Source organism: Podarcis cretensis (genome assembly GCF_951804945.1).
Source record: "Podarcis cretensis genome assembly, chromosome: 3".
Taxonomy (NCBI): domain Eukaryota; kingdom Metazoa; phylum Chordata; class Lepidosauria; order Squamata; family Lacertidae; genus Podarcis; species Podarcis cretensis.
The window spans coordinates 78711994-78727467 of record NC_137172.1 but is presented as its reverse complement, the minus strand read 5'-3'; the positions used below and the strand labels follow the sequence as shown (position 1 = coordinate 78727467).

Below are 15474 nucleotides of genomic sequence, written 5' to 3'. Positions count from 1 at the left end.
ACGATTAGGATCAACCCCCATACTGAACAGACCCACACAGTGTCATCTACAGATGTTACAGACGGTCATGTAAAAACCACAAAAGGCTTCAGGCTTTAGTAAGACCTTGGATGCACCTATGGGCAAGGACCACAGTTTCATGATCCCTGCATGTGTCAGATGAATTCCCTGAACAATTGTCTGTGCTTGGCTGAAGTTTGAAGATTTTTCTTGACCCTTTCTGCGGCTCCCTCTCTTCACCCAATAAGTAATGAAAAGGTGTCGTGGTGGCTAGGAGAGTCCTGTCTGGTAGTACAGGCTTTATAAAACCATAGACTTGGAAGGGGCTGCAAAGGTCATCTCCTTCAACTCCACTAATGAGGCAAGAGACTCTTGACACTCAAATCCCTGATCAGTGGCCATCCAGACTCTTTAATCTAAACCATGGGTAGGCAAACTAAGGCCCAGGAGCCGGATCTGGTCCAATTGCCTTCTAAATCCAGCCTGCCAATGGTCTGGGAATCAGCATGTTTTTTTACATGAGTAGAATGTGTCCTTTTATTTAAAATGTGTCTCTGGGTTATTTGTGGGGCATGGGAATTTATTCATCTCCCCCATATAGTCCGGCCCCCCACAAGGTCCGAGGGACAGTGGACCGGCCCCCTGCTGAAAAAGTTTGCTGACCCCTGATCTAAACCTCTAACAAAGAAACGCCATCATCTTCCAAGACAACCTGTCAAACATCTCATAGTGTTAGGAAGTTCTTCCTAATATTTAGAATCCTGGCCTCTTTTTTTTTTTGTAATTTGATCCCATTAGTTTGAGCCCTAACCTCTGGAACAACAGAAATTTATTCTCCATCTCCTAGCCATCTTTTTATCAAGCTAAATTTAACCAACTGTTTCAACTTTTCTCATAGGTCTTGGTTTCCAGTTCCCTTGTCATCATTTTTTGCCCTTGTCTGGACACATCTGAGTTTGTCAATATCATTCTTAAACTGTAGTGCCCAGAACATGACACAGTGAGACATGAGCAAACCAGAAAAGAGTGGCACAATTCTCTCTCTCTCTCTCTCTCTCTCTCTCACACACACACACAGAGAGAGAGAGAGAGAGAGAGAGAGAGAGAGAGAGAGAGAGACTGGGTCACAGTGGCTGACCTACATTTTGGGGGCCCTGAAGCTTGAACTGTTATGGGGACCCCTTAACAACCAGCAATGAGATCTTGGTAACCACTGCTATCTTCTTCATTTGGGTTGTTTACAACAACCTTTAAAACATCTGTGGAACTGACTCTCAACTTTGGAATTGTTGAAACATATACAACAACAAAAAACAATCAATTTGAGTCATGTGGCTCAAACCACATCTACTAGACCCATTTTATTATTTTAAAGCAATGTGGACTAAAGTCGCATCTGGGCCCCCTCTGGGATCAGGGGCCGTGAAGCTTAAGTTTCATAATAGATGTACCCTTGCTGGCTCAACAGTGCTGATATCATTTTTTGGACTCTCCTGAGGGGGCATGGTGAGTTCCTACATGTCTGTTGCCATGACAACAGCTCTCCTTCAGTAAGAATGTTGCAGCCAGCACTTTCCACATCCATCCATCCATCCATCCATCCATCCATCTATCCATCCATCCATGGTAAAGTGACCCTTCCTACCAGTCAGAGTCCCTGCTTCCATCAGTTGACCTGTGAGTCTCAGGCCATAACAGGACACCTAAACTGGTATAGAGTGGTTATAAGTGTAGCTGAAAGAAAGTGGCATGGCACCTCTCTTCACCCCACTCCAAGCACTGCTTGAGTGTATTTTCAGATAGAGTTAAATAACAAAAGAATGTTCTTTCAAACAAATGTAATCCAACCTGGCTCAGCTGCTCACCTGTTGATATTTAGCCTTCCACCACCAATTAATTCTCTGAGGACTCATCCCAAAATGATGAACTTAAGAGGTGACATCCCTGGGCATTGCCATTCCCTAAGATCCAATGCTTCAGGTTAGGAGAAGTTCCAGTCAGGAATTTTGGCCATAGACTCTCTAAACTTTGAATCCTTTTCACTTTCCTTTCATTTCCCTATAATTAAGCAGCAACATATGGTTCCAAACTAGGTAACTGTCCCTTAAATCTTGCATGATTGCAGCTGGGGGTTGGACTTAGAGTAGGTTAATCCTGACCTAAAGTATCTGTACACTAAAGTGATTACAGCTCATGTTTAGAGGCTTTCTGCCATAAAGTCTCCAGCCATATAATCAAATAATAAATTCTTCTGTAGGCTTTGATTCATGTAGTTATCTTGATGTTAGTATTTTACAGAACAGCTCACATAAAACTTGGTTTTACAGTCTTGCCTAACATAACAGCAGTTTCCAGAATGAAACATCCTTGAACCATGTGGTATGTTCGCGTTAATAGAACATTTCATGGGTATAAGTAATATTAAAAGTTTAACCTCTTACCAATCAACCACCAGGAGGGACTGGCGATTGACATATAGCATTACTGATATAAAAGAACTGTGGCAGAGACCAAAACTTCAGAGCAGGTAGATGTGAGGTTATAGAAACTATAAGCACAGGCTTAATTATTTATCCGAATAATATTTATTGATGCTCATGTACTGAGTGGAGACTCTTCCACTAGGTTCACTGGGGCACAACCCTCCAAATGAGGGTTTTCTCCCCTCTAGAAAGCCACACACTTCCCCCTGGCCCCTTTATATTTCTATATACTTTTGTGAACATATAGAGGCTTATAGGAGTTGCTTCCACTCCTGCTCACTGTTTCCACTCCTGCTCACTATGTCCTCTTTCTATGCATTTTTGCACACATAATGTTTGCCACCAAAATATCTTAAAGACCACCTTTTTTCAGATTGACCTGCTTGTTCACTAATATTAACCTTTGGCGCTTCTGTTCTATGTTCCCCACCCCTACCTCAAGGCTGTGGGGTTTCCAGGCAAAATCACAAATGCATGATTGACAGACAGGCACATGAGGGACTGACATGCATAGAGTTCCTGTGGCCATAGAATGTACTTGACTCAGTTTGGTATCATGCTGAAATCTCACAGGTTTTCATAGCGTGGACATTCACTTGAGTCTGAACGATCTTCATTGGTACAGGAATCCATAAGCATAAGACCTTAAGAAATCCAGAATATGTGCAAAGTTAAAGTGATTAAATTTATCACCTCATTTTAAAATGCTGTTAGTCACAGAATCATAGAATTGTAGTGTTGCAAGGGACCCCCGAGGGTCATCTAGTCCACCCCTGCAATGCAGGAATCTTTTGCCCAATGTGGGACTTGAACCCATGACCAAGAGATTAAGAGTTGAAGGACTGAGCTATCACAGCTAGTCTGTTTGAAATAAAAGAAAACAAACATTTAGAAAAGCAGGAAATGGTTCTTAAAAGGGACACTTTTCAATAGAGAAACTTCCTATTAATATTTACACTGCTTATGTGTTGATATGGCAAGGGGCTGCAATTTATCCTGAAAGGTTAGTGGTGCTTTCACCATCTGACTAATGGTGACTAAGGGACAATATCTGATTTCAAATGTCCATTGGTGTGTATCTTGAAAAATGGACTGGAAGTGCAGGACCATATATTTCTGTGCTTCTGTTGCTGTTTGCCATTTGCTGTTGACTCTTTAAGTAAAAATGGAATGCTTCTCTCAGGTCCCCGTCATTTGTCCACTGAAGATTCAGCTTGGAAAAGCATTTTCTCCTGGCATATGAACTCTTCGCTAACTTGCTTGTGAAACTAACTCTGATTAAAAGGTAAAGGTACCCCTGCCCGTACGGGCCAGTTGTGTCCGACTCTGGGGTTGCGTGCTCATCTCACTTAAGAGGCCGTGAGCCGGCGCCATCCGAAGACACTTCCAGGTCACGTGGCCAGCGTGACGAAGCTGCAGCTAGCGAGCCAGCACCAGTGCAGCACACAGAAACGCCATTACCTTCCCACTATAAAGCGGTCCCTATTTATCTACTTGCACTTAAGAGTGCTTTCGAAATTCTAGGTGGGCAGGAGCTGGGACCGAACGACGGGAGCTCACCCCGCCGTGGGGATTGGAACCGCCGACCATACGATCGGCAAGTCCTAGGCGCTGAGGTTTTACCCACAGCGCCACCCGCGTCCCCGCTAACTCTGATTAGCCTCTATTAATAAGGGTACTCGTGATACCTGAATTGATAGTTATTTTGGAAAGATCAGTACAGTGGTACTCGGGTTACATACACTTCAGGTTACATACGCTTCAGGTTACACACTGCGCTAACCCAGACATAGTGCTTCAGGTTAAGAACTTTGCTTCAGGGTGAGAACAGAAATTGTGCTCCGGCAGTGTGGCAGCAGCAGGAGGCCCCATGAGCTAAAGTAGTGCTTCAGGTTAAGAACAGACCTCCGGAACGAATTAAGTACTTAACCCGAGGTAACACTGTATTAGGGGAGAATGTGAATGCTTTGTTGTGATTAGGACTCCCCCCCCCTTCATCTTCACATTAGATGACTCATTGATGAAGGTTTGCAGAGACAACTGGTAGAGAAATGCATTTTAGGATTTACAGCCAGGCTTCTAGCTTTGCTTCTAGCCAGCAGAGGTTATGCCTCAAGTTTCAGGTGCAACCCCTGGTGCCTCTAGGAAACCCTGGAAAGCTGCTGATAGTCAGTGTCAACAATACTGAGCTAAACGGACCAATGGTCTGATGCAGTATAAGGCAACTTCCTATGTTTCTATAAGGTGGTGTGCAAGAGGCATTTCTACTAAATGGTGACCAAGGAGGGTAAAGAACAGCACAATTGGTGGTGGGAGTCATGAGGTAGCAGTGAAACAGAAAATGACTGGGCTCAGCATGGTGCTGGTCCATTACCTCTGAGCTGGCTAGGAGCTTCCAGAACATTCTGTTGAAGTCAGTGGCATTCTCACTGGGCAGTCCTAGCCAGTCAGAACCTACACATTCCAGCTTCCCATGTTGTTTTGTGTCTCCCTGGCCCTCAAGTAAGGGAATAAGTTGTTGTTGTTGTTATAAATTTATATACCGCCCTTCATCTGAAGATTTCAGGGTGGTTTACAAGATAGAAATACAGGATAAAAGAACAAAATAAATAGTTACAAAAAAACCACATACACAGTAGGCCCCCCCCACCACCATTTCAAAGGCCATAGAATATTAATCAGCCAAAGGCCTGGTTGAAGAGGAATGTTTTTGCCTAGCACCTAAAGATGTACAATGAAGGCACCAGAGGAGCCTCCTTTGGGAGAGAATTCTAGAAATGGGGAGCCACTTCAGAAAAGGCCCATTCTTGTGTTCCCATCCTCTGGACCTCTCATGAAGCAGGCACACAAAAAAAGGGCCTCAGATGATGATTGAGAGTCTGAGTCTGTTTAAATGGGGAGAGGTGGTCCTTGAGGTATTGCAGTCCTGAGCCATTTAAGGCTTTATAGGTCAAAACCAGTGCTTTGAATGTGGCCCAGAAGCTAATTGGAAGCCAGTGTAGTTGGGCTAGGATCTGTGTAATATGCTCAAACTGCCTTTCCTGGTGAGCAACCTGGCCGCTGAATTCTGCACCAGCTGAAGTTTCTGAGCCATCTTCAGGGGCAGCCCAGATGTTCCTTCCTCTTTATTTCAGCTTCTTGGTGGCCTCTAAATGCCACCTCAGCAGTCATCCGCTGCTTCCTATATATTATTCTAGAAAATCTGCTAAGCTGTAAAACATTGCATAGAGGTCCTTAGGCTGCATCCCTATGTCCACTGAACTCAAATGTGGCTTTCTTCTGAGCAGACATTTATAGAATTGCACTTCATTCCTATCACCTTCTACCTACTGAACTTGATGGGAGTTTTCTTCTGAGTAGACATATGTAGGATTGCACTGTCAGTATATGGCACAAGCATATCTACTGATGCATTTTAAAATGAATTAATTTTCAATTCAGTGCTTTTTGTGTAAAACCTCAAATGTATAATTCCCACATGGCTGAATAATATTTACTTTTTATCTCATTTTAGCAAGCATTTTGTCATCCGGTGATGCAGCAATAATTCTTGGAGAATATTAAAACTCAAGTTGATTCTGGAGGCTGGAAGCCTGTCAGCCTCTGATCTCTGTTTACTGCTGTTACATACAGAAGATTCGCTTTGAAGCATTCATTTAAGGGAGTGACTTATGGTTCCTTTCCTTGACCTTAGCCCAAGGTATATAGATCACACTGCACTACAAGTCCATATTGTGTTAGAAAATAAGTGGAAACAATACAAAAAGAAACCTAAGGAATAATATATATTGATAATGAAATTGGGAAGGAAGATCAAAATGTTCACATCTGTACCATGTTTTATGGTTATTTTCTTTTCTTAAAATTGATGGCTTCATGATTGTTAATTAATAAACTGCCAAGGTTGCAATTTCTCCAGATCTGCTACCCTTTTGCCAGCTCTTGCTTCTATATATCACTCTAAAAATAAATCATCATTATTAAAAGGATATAAAAACTTTTTCCTCTGCTATTTCCTAAATGAACTGGAAACAGTAACCCTGTCAAATATAATACCAAAAATAGTGTTATCAGGCCATGGCACCAATTTATTACTAGAAACAAAAGCCGTCATCCATTTCCTTTAGAGAATGACATTTTTTTAATTCGCTGCCCATTTCATTTGATCTAAAAAGGATGGGTAGGTTGACAAATATCCCATCGAAATGGCTTCTGATGCTTGATAGGATAATGTGCAGCCCCTCAGGACAAGGGCAAAGGCAGCAAACTTATCATCCTTTAGTTTAGCTTAACATGGGTCAGTAACAGCGCCAGGGGTGACAGAGGATGTTAAAGTGTGGGAAGCGAGAACTAAGAGCTGTAGGAGGGTAGTTTTTTAGTTTATCCTTTCTTTCACCACGAAGCTGCAGAGACAGGCTGAATCATATTGTTGATCCGCTTCATTGCACTCCACACTAACTGCTCCTGTAGGAGGAAAAACAGAAAACACTTATAGGTCATTCGTACCGGGAGTGTATGACTCTTTGTCATTTCTTCTGTCGGAGACAGACGTGAGTGTTTAATATTTTAACTCAAGTTCATATTTTTGAAGATGCATTATCCCACCTGAAGGTTGGCTATGAAAAATCTGTCGGTTATCACTCTTCTACCAATACACAATTCTTTGTGAGATACAATAAAAGGGGGAGAGGGGAGGACCCCCACACACTTGTTAATGGTTCTCTGTCATGTTCTATGAGCAAAGAGAAGAATTTCTCAGGCATAGAGTGGGAGCATAGGCTGCCCAGCACTTTATAAGTTTACACACACAAACAGAAAATAATAATATAAACGAGACTTTAAAAACCAGATTGTGGATTTATATTCTGCAGTAGATGGCAGCACATTTTTATGATAGGCTCAACATATTTTATCTGTCTGTTGGTAGGTATATTATTGGGCTTGGGTTGCAGCTCTTGTTAACTTTCAAGCACATCTCATGGACAGAGTTGCACATGGACTGCTCTTCTGATCTTATCTGGCCAATTGCCAAATGTGTGGGATCAAGTACTTGATTTGTTCTTTGAAAAATCCACAACTACAGCCCCCAACAAGTGTTGCAACAGTCCTAAGATATTTCTGTAATTGGTTCTATCCAAAGTTAAATTACACCCACACTGATCCTTGGGATTCTTTCAAGGGTTCCTTGGAAAACACCCTCAAAAAGAATATGACAACTAAAAGGACAGTCAAGTGCATCTTAGGAGCTAGTGAGGTACAGTAGAGAAAGAACTGGCCTTCAGACACCTTCCCAAGTTACAAGCAAGAGCCAACAGGGGATGTTCAAGTCCCTTACACCCCTTCTCTCCGTGCTTTTAAGGTGTGCGCATTTTGCTCATGGAGAAATGTGTGAATTCCACACATGTTAAAAAAAAAGGTAAAGGGCCCATGGATGGTTAAGTCTATTAAAAGGTGACTATGGGGTGCGGCACTCATCTCGTTTTTCAGGCCAAGGGAGTCAGCGTTTGTCTGCAGACAGCTTTCCAGGTCATGTGGCAAGCATGACTAAACCGCTTCTGGCGCAATGGAGCACCGTGTTGGAAGCCAAAGCACACTCACAGTGGACATGTAAACCTGTGAAAGGAAATATGCATGAATTGGCAGTTTGCACATTAAGCTAGAAGTACAACCAGAAAATGCGTGACTCGGTTGTGCACTATTTATTGCGCTTTTTACAACATACAGATCTGAACCTTACACCTTAGTTCAATTACCATATTTTTTTGCTCTATAAGACTCACTTTTTCCTTTCTAAAAAGTAAGGGGAAATGTGTGTGCGTCTTATGGAGCAAATGCAGGCTGCGCAGCTATCACAGAAGCCAGAACAGCAAGAGGGATTGCTGCTTTCACTGCGCAGCGATCCCTCTTGCTGTTCTGGCTTCTGAGATTCAGAATTTTTTTTTTTCTTGTTTTCCTCCTCCCAAAACTAGGTGCATCTTGTGGTCTGGTGCATCTTATAGAGCGAAAAATACGGTATATGCTTAGTCCAGAGTTTCGTATGTGGTATTAACCAAGTCATTGTTTCACAGTTTCAGATCAATAAATTAGCAATAGAATGAATGACCATACCTCACAGGATTGATGTAGAAACAATGATGGTAAGTGTTTTTAAACATTGTTAAAATATGTTAGAAGTGAATTGTATCAATTTCGTTTGACATTAGACAACATGACAACCAACGGTAAATCAAGCATAATCTCTTTGGTTAATGTCTGAGGCTTAAAGAAATTGGTCCGTTTTCAGTGTGTGAACAGATCTCCACATGTTCTGAAATATATTTAAATATATTTCGACCAGTATTGGTCTAAATTGTGAGAAGGCCAGGAGCATTTATCAGTTTCATGGGTTATGGGAGTAAGTAATTTTTATTTTTAAAAAATGCAAAAACTGTAGCAGGCTGGAAGGAAGCTGCAGATCAATTTGGTTCCCAAGGCCTGATATATAAATCCCTGATTTTAACTGGGGTGGTGCGTTAAGCACACATGCCTTTTGTTTTTTATACTTTTATTACTTTGTGAACCGCTTTAAAGTCTGTTGTGGCGTTAATCAGTGTATAAAGGAAGAATAACTATGTATATGTATAGATCTCAAATTGAATTTAATGGGATCGGGCTTAACCACATCTGTGTGTCACCCTGGGCTCCTTTGGGAGGAAAGGTGTGATAATTTTAATAAATAAGCAAAGCTGTGCATTGTGTGGCTAAGAATGCTTGAGAATCTCTGTAAATTCTGATGTGAATTTTCCAGATCTGCTTCTGTCACTGTGTGGGCCCATTTTCTGACTGAGATCTTAGCTTAAAAAAAACCTATTGAAGTGCATTCCAAAACTGCACTTTTAAAGAGAAAATGTTTTAGAAAAGGCACTTTTAAAGAGGAAATGAATTTAAAAATATGCTTTTAAATAACATTTATATGTGAACTTTCTTGCGTATTTTGTTTTTTTCTTTAAAAACCTTGCAGATTAATGAGAAATGAGAGAGAAGACCTATGAGTAAATTTGAATGAGCCTAGGCTGATGCATCTGTGTCCATTTACTACTCAATGTTTATTAAGTGCCAGAGGTTTCTAGGGTGCTGTACAGAAAACAGAACTGAATCTCAGAACAGTGGGATCCCAAAATTTCAGCCCAATCCTTTACATAACGATTCAGAAGTTTAATAGGACATGCACTCAAGAATGAATAGGATTGCAGCTGAAGTTATACAAATGGATGTGGGTTTTCTTTTAAAAGTGCCATTGAAATGTTAATATTCTGAACAATCCCAGTTTTTGCTCCTGTACAGCATTGTGACAGTTAAGATAACAGGCAGTAAAAACAGCTTACCAGCAAACCCTTTCACCAAAATACACCCGCTGTATGTTAATTACATACACTTGACTTCACTGCAGCACTTTTTTGGATAAAATTATAATCATTTTGTAACAATTGCCTTCCCCCCTTTTTTTGCTATGTGTAAGATTATGATATGAATTGATGTATTTTTAACGATCGAATTATACTGATAGGAGATCCCCTAAAGGGAATGATACAGTACAGCAGGACTGAAAGTTTTGACATGGTTTAATGAGCTGTATGCTAACTCCACCTGAGTAATTAACAGCCCTGACAGTCCTTGTGAACAATGAGATCTTCTACAAGGACATTTAATGCTCTGAGGATCAGAAGTGTTTGAAATAAAGGTAGGGCTATATGTGCCCCCCCCCTTTTCTTTCTGGAAAAAAAAAGCAACAGTGAGATACATACCAACATAAGCCCCATTTTTAAAAGTAAGCTTTCTAAAGCTTCAGTGGTTCCAACAATGGATGTAAATCGTACATTTTCTTCCTGTGTCTAAATCAGCTTTTTATATATTCTTTTTAATGTGTTTGAAGTGCCGAAATATAATAGTAATATTTGTAGCTCTTGAAAATTCGCTCCATGTTAATTCATTTGAGACAGATGGGCATCTGTCTGAAATCAGCGCTGAACTGAAATCAGCTTATTAAAAAATAGTTATAAATGACAAAGATTCAAATTAATAGTATCATTATATAGAGAGATCTGCAACTAAGTCTTGCAGGATGTCACCATTCCTTACAGTGCTTGTGTCTGGCAATTCAGACAGCCTGGAAAAGGAATCTTGTTCAGGTTTGATAGTGGTGGAAATAGGGCTCAGGAGGGGGGGGGGGGGCGGAATACACACTGTGTATTTTTCTTTCATGTTACCTGGAGATGTCCCCTTGCTGTACTGTATAGCACTAGAGGGGATAGTTGGGATCTGATGTCCAGACATGAACCTGAGCATTTTATAGCTATCTGGATCTGGTGAGTAGGAACGAAAAAGTTAATCTTTTCAATTTTCTTCCTAAAATATCCCTATAGAGGAAGAGAGTTAGGGACTTAGCAGGCCAGTTCCTCTCCTCTTCCTCCTCTCCTCCCTGTGTCCTCTCCTTCCATATTTCCTGAAAGCTCAGAGGTCTTTGGTTCAGCTCTTTTTGTGATTTAAGATCTGTCTTTTAATTTATAAACTTATATAATTTGGCACACTTAAGATAACTCCTGTGTATAGAAATCACAACCTTTGCAGCTTTAATTCCAAAATCAGAGGTACTTAAGGACCCAAGTTATTATTTAATTTAATTTATTGGCTTTATGGATAAATGCTCAGATTACAGTTCCAACAGAACTAAGGATCTTTGTAGATGATTGTTAAAAGCGATATTATTATTATAGAAAAATACCACAAGCAAGCAACAAGTTGGAATACACACACCCACACCCACACACAAACACACATATCCTGGGCACCATAGTATATGCAATACAATGTGATTTATATCTGGAATGGAATGGTATGATCTAGCCTGAAATTATGTACAGAAGAATAGGAAATAGACTTCTTTTACATTTATTAACTAAAAGGGGGAAATGATGAGCACAAGTTAGACTGGAACCATTTGCAAAATCTGCTTGGTGTTTGGACTGGGGAATTACACAGAAACTGGGGGATTACAAAAACCACAAAAGTCTCTCAAACATGATGTGAGTGTTCAAAACTTCCAGAATCCAGAGGGATCAATTTCTTCGCTTAAAAGAACAACTTGACTTCCCTTTTCTTTAACAACTTTTTCCTATCAATCTGATCTTCATTTAAAAAAAACACCACAATTTCTTGTTGTCAGGAAATACTGCGACCAGTCAAGCAGAGATCGCATAGCCATGTTGCAAGGTGATCACATAGCCAGTTCAGAAGGAAGGCAAGGCTTCTTATCGTCACTTAGAATGGGGAAACAGTTATGTCCTGTCATGAAAGACTGTTGAAGGGGTACCTTTTGCAGTTGTAAATGTGTAATGGGACTTCCCCTCCTCTCCTCCCCTCCCCAGAACAGTATGTGGGAGGTGGACAGGGGAGATTGTTCCATCTGGCAGGGAAAAACACTTGCGTTGATGGAATGATTGCCTTATCGTGACACTGAATTCCACCCATAGCCATCTCTTTTTCTTAGCTACAGATAAGATATTTTCTCACAACAGTGCTCCCTTAAGAGAAGGTTTGCGGACTCCACATAACAAATGTGCATCAGCTGCATATTTGCTGCATGGGAAAAAAAAGATGACTGCCTGAAAAGGCTCTAATTCTTATAATGAGATTATCAACAACAGCAAGAATGCAACATCTCAAGCTAGAAACCATGACAGTGAAGACATTTTAATGCTGCAGGCATTAAAACAAATCAGAGCAAATGTTAAGTGTGGGGGAAGGGTGGTAGAATGGTAATAGCAGGAGACAGAATCCCTGGATTGTGTGAAGAATAATTATTTGTTCAAGAGAAATCTGAAGGAAACACCTGAATTTTCACTGTTGATTTTTATATAGAAATTTCCATTTCTGCTATACATAAAGGAGAATATGCATATTTCACAGGTAAACGAGTACTTCTCAAATCCAATAATTCCAGAGAGAGAGAGAGAGAGAGAGAATAATGTGGGAGGGGGGGAGAATGAAAGTTAGGGATGGAGTAGAAAAAGATTAGAAATTTGATCCCTATCCTATCCTTAGGAAGCAGACTCAAAATATTTGTGTTGCTGGATCCTCAATGTACTTTCCTCTAGCAGACTTTTGCAAGTCTTTGTTAGAAGACCTGGTTACTTTGCTCGTCTGATCCAGACAAATCCTTATTAATGGAAACAGTTTAACTCCTTGTATGTTGGGAAAGAACCCCATTAATTAAAAAACCTTGTTTAAAATATCCCCCACCCTAAAAATAAAATCATTGGTATTCATCAACACACACACACACACACAGCTCAGTAAGATACCTTCTAGGAGAGAAAGAATTTACAATGCTGGTTCTCTTACAAGCTTAAAAAAAAGATGATTCTGTTCTCAAACCCACCCCCTTTTGTTAAAATAAGGCTTGTTCACCTGCATTGCTTCTTAACTTAAGCAGATCTTTATGTGAGCAGTTGGTTCCCTTTTGACCAAGGCAGCTCAGGGAAAACGAATGCTGGGTTTTTGTTTTTGTTTGTTATGTTTGTTTGATTTCTCTTTTGTTAGCTCCGTGGCTCTCCATTCCTGCAGAAAACACCAGAGTGCACTACAGATTCCCTTGATGAGTCCCATTCCTCAGCACCAAACATTTCAATGCAACACAGCCCTCAAGAGCATCGTATTACTAGGCCTGCCAGCTATAGCAATTTAGCTTGGATAGCCTAGAATTACTTACTCATTTTGGTGTTGCATTTTGTTTGCACTGTAATTTTTGCTCAAACCTGTTGGCAGCTGTTGTTTCTGCTCCGAATATTGCCTGCCATACTAAAGAATTAGAAAACACTTCCGCCTTGCACTGCAGCTGCAACCATCCAATTTCAAGTTCCCTTTGAAAAAATATATGCTTTCCCACCTCTTCTTTTTAACTGCTAATGTTAGCATGAAGTCCCAAAATGCAAGAGGCTAGATCCAGGCAAAAATTAGAATTTTTCAGTCCCCTGGATGATATTTAAGCATATCGGTCTTAAAAGTACTTTACTGAGTTGTGCCGATGCTTTCCTGTGTGTAGAAAGATTGAATTTGTAATTGTTTCTCTTTTCATGATTGCAACTCTTTCTTGATAGTTTCAATAATACTGTAAAACACATTTTTGTGTGCTTCCTTTCCTTCCACTCCTCCCCAGATGATGGTAAATTGATGGTCAAAATGAATGTCACTCCCTTTATGTTATGAAATATAGGGGGTGAAATTGATTGTGCTCAATTTTTAGGAGTTCTGCAGAAGGACACAGCTTTCAGAAATTAATATTTTTTAAATGGGAAAGTAGACAATCTATGAATGGCAGGAACAGTTCATTAGAGAAGAGGGAAATTGCTGGTTTAGTTTCTTTACCAAATGTCTGGACAGTAAGAATGAGCAGTTTCTGTGTACACACTTCATATATTTTAAGCATGTTTAAAGCATTTGATTTTCCTAAAATAATATTGGGACGTGTAGTTTACCTATCATAGGGCTGCAAGTCCAAGTAATCTTAACAAACTACAGTTCCCAGGATTTTGGGGAGGGGGAACCATGTGCTTCAAATGTCCTTGAGTCCCACTGGAGAAAAATATGGGCTATAAATGAATATTTTATTATTATTATTATTATTATTATTATTATTATTATTTGCATGCTGTCCAAAAGGTGAAACATTTCATTTTGGTGATTACTGATTCATAGGCAATGTCCGACAAATACCCATTAACTCTGTCAAAAACAAAATCTACAAAACAGTCATAAGAGCAAGTTGTCTGGCACTCTGTTCAACAGAATATTAGTGTAAGAGTTAATAAACTCTATTAACAAAGGGCTTCAATTGCTTGGGTCCTTTGCAATATACAGTGGTACCTCGGGTTAAGAACTTAATTTGTTCTGGAGGTCCGTTCTTAATCTGAAACTGTTCTTAACCTGAAGCACCACTTTAGCTAATGGGGCCTCCCACTGCCGCCACCACATGATTTCTGTTCTAATCCTGAAGCAAAGTTCTTAATCCAAGGTACTATTTCTGGGTTAGTGGAGTCTGTAACCTGAAGCATCTGTAACCTGAAGTGTCTACAACCCGAGGTACCGCTGTATTGTGAATTCTGTAAACTGAGGGGGGGGGGAAATACCATGTGGTATGGCTATAACAATTAATCGGGTTATTTATTAATAAGTGCGGAGAAAGGAGCAAAGCTTGTTTCCTGAATAATGACTAGTAACAGGTTTTCAAACTTGTGTAATAAATTCAAAGTGTCCGATGAAGGGGGTTTCTTTTTAAAAACAAAACTAACTAATTAATTTCTGGTTAGTGCCCAAATATATATTTTAACAATGAGTAAAGTGATTTATTATAGCAAAGTTGCCCTCTCGGTTAGGAACAGAAATTACATTTAAAACATGGCCGCAATGTGCCATTCTTCTCTCATGATGGCAAGTAGATTTCTTCATAACCTACTTCTAGCTGTTCAGTTGAAAAGGCAACTGGTGTTTGAAGCTGCTATCTTCTTGAAAAATGAATGCAAGTTTTCTGCTGTTAAACTGATAATGGGCTTTTATTATACTAACATGAGGACATTTTCACCAAATCTATCTAGAGTCAAATATGTAGGTACAGTGCAAACTGTTTTATTGGCACATTTCCCAGGAATCTGATTTATCCCTTACGATAATGAATAGCAGCAACACTACTGCTTAATCGGACAACATTTGTAAAATGTTTCCTTAATGGGAATGCATTCAGCCAGTGCCAAGTGGTTAAGTGGCTTCAAGTGTGAAATTCTGAGCTGGGACAGATGAGTGAGTGCTAAGTAGGTGAGACCTTTGGTTGTAGTAGCTAGAGCTAGCTCCCCTTGGAGACTGTCAAAAGAATCCCATTGATTTGGATAAGAGTTGGGTCAGGACCTTAATAGCAGCCTCCATGTTCTTTGGATTATAGGCGATTTTGCAGGGTGGGGAG

The 15474-nt window shown here is 40.2% G+C and overlaps 1 long non-coding RNA gene across 1 annotated transcript in view; it reads left to right on the top strand.

Moving 5' to 3' along the window:
- The window catches only part of LOC307213678, a 140035-nt gene that overhangs the window by 78016 nt on the left and 46545 nt on the right, over positions 1–15474 (top strand). Inside the window, exons 3-4 of the long non-coding RNA XR_013837629.1 lie at positions 5998–6183; positions 8552–8620. This is a non-coding gene — a long non-coding RNA (uncharacterized lncRNA). The remainder of the gene's footprint in view (positions 1–5997; positions 6184–8551; positions 8621–15474) is intronic.